Here is a 2,232-nt window from a genome sequence, read left to right as displayed (position 1 = left end):
TTGCAACACTTCATGTTTGGCTTTTAGCAATTACTTCTGTTTTTTTGTCAATGGTTGTCCAACCGTAAAAGTGCACGTGTGCTAAAGAATCGGGTCTTCGGAGTAAAGAGAAAAAAGAGAAGGAGGCGTGAGGCGGGAGGGGGGCGGGATTTCTTTAAAATACTTGTCAGTGATCATGTAATTGCAAAGAATGCTTATAAAAATCGCCATTCAAAGGTCAACTGAGAAAAATAATCCACCACAAGCTGTTCACTGACATTGCTGTATCCTCCTTTTTTTGAGAGATTGAAGATGTGTTCCGAGTGTTGAAAAATCAATAATTGAAAACATTTCACAAAGAAAAATAGGATACAAATTTTGAGCGTCATATGCTTTTAGGAGCCACCACTCTTGATTTGCAGTAAAACCCAGTTTAGGCAAAGGTGAAAAAAAAAGAAGTTTTGTTATGGGACAATTTCAGAAGGTTCAGTAGTACATCTAGTTTTGTGCAAATGAGCTTTCCAATGATCAGCAAGCATTGTACGCACTATTGTTGTTGTCTGTTTGTTTGTTTGGGTTTTTGTTTTGTTTCTTTAATCTAGATAGGAAAACCTTGAGACATCTTGAGTATTGGCATTTTGGGGGTCCAGGCTGTCCTTTCAGCATTTTAAGAATTTCCATTAGCTGAAAGGTATGGTGCCAACTTGAAGCGAGTAATGGCACACTCACAGAAAATGTATGACAGTTGTAACTGGGGGTGTGTAAAACTGTTCTCCTTATAGATTGTGTCTGAAAGGTTTCAATGATGAGAAAACAGGACGGAGAGAGTAGAGAAGTTAAAAGAGAGAGTTGAGATAGATTTAGACACAACATTTTAAAGGAGGACGGGCAGGGTAATCTTCCGCGAGCACGAAGGAAACAAGCTTAAAGACGGTGTCAACGAGGGAAAATTTTGAAATAATTTAAATTTGGCAGGGACAGAAAAAAAGAACAGAAAAACAGTAGTCCATTGAAACATCTTCTCCGCGGGAGATTTGCACTTGTAAAAAAATACATGGCTTCCCATTTGCATATCACAGATGTTTTTAAAAAACCCAGAAGTCTGCTTTTAGCTGTCTATTTTTACTCTCTAGTTTCCCTGCTCCGCCAAGGATACTTCTAAATCGGGAGTCTGAGGCACACTCTTAAATATGAGAATAATGCAGATCCCCTGAAGACGACCCATTGCCAGTAGGGGGGAAGGATTTAATGCTTGTGCACGCTGGCGCGCTGGACCCATTGTGCTTGAGGAAACAATGAAAACAACAGATCTCGGACCCCAAAAGAAATGTGGAATAGTAGCGCTCGCTCAGACTCTCAAGCCAGGAGTCCGAGTCTCCATCCTGGTGTTGCACTCGAATCTCGAGACGACTCTCCAAATCCGGGTTAGACAAACGTTTTTGTGTTTTTTGTGGGCACTGAAACCGGCGGGGAATGCAGTCATCGCCTGTGTTTTGGCGCCAGCCATCCCAAAATGGAACTGGAAAATCAGATATCCAGTTTCGGTGCCCAGTTTAGGTCAGTTACTTGGGCACGTACATTAGCAAATAATACTTTGTGACGATAGTACCGCGAAACAAATATTAGTTGTTGGCAGAAAAAACGTCTGTTCATTTTGACTTTGTTGGTATTTTTTTTAATGCGTTTTTGGTTAACCATGGATAGTTTACCATAGATTGTTTTCCTCCCTTTTTCATTTGTAGTTTGATTTTTGTTTTGTTTTTGCATTTTGTTTTATTTTGTACGTTGTGTTTGTTTTAGAGAAAAAAAAGTTACAGTTGGTTGCAGGAAAAGAGATTTTGAGGTACCGCAACAAATGTGTGTTTGTGTGTGGGGGGCAGGGGGTGGGTGGGGGTGGGGGTTAACATGAAAATGTTAAGCGTATCAATTATATAGAGCGCTTGATGTTTTTCTAAAATTTCGCTGGTTGTGGTCCGATGATAGCGTTGCTACAGTTAGTCTATGACACTAATTTTGCACCGTGAAACATTGTCGACTAGCGTTTTATTTGTATGGAGTCCTTCTGGCGAGCTTCCAGCAAAGTGGAATTATGAAAGTAACTTAAAGGCTTTGAAATAACATCAGTTCTTGTTGGTTTTTTAAAAACAGTTATTCAGCATCTCCGCATTGCCCCTTTCTGGTTTGGTGATGTGGGTTTTTTTTGTACTTATTATTTTGTTGCTGTTGTTGTTGTTATTTTCTTCTTTTTTAGGG

The sequence above is a fragment of the Aplysia californica genome, unplaced genomic scaffold (genome assembly GCF_000002075.1).
Source record: "Aplysia californica isolate F4 #8 unplaced genomic scaffold, AplCal3.0 scaffold00530, whole genome shotgun sequence".
Lineage (NCBI taxonomy): Eukaryota > Metazoa > Mollusca > Gastropoda > Aplysiida > Aplysiidae > Aplysia > Aplysia californica.
The sequence above is the reverse complement of the archived record's forward strand: the minus strand, read 5'-3'. Positions refer to the sequence as shown.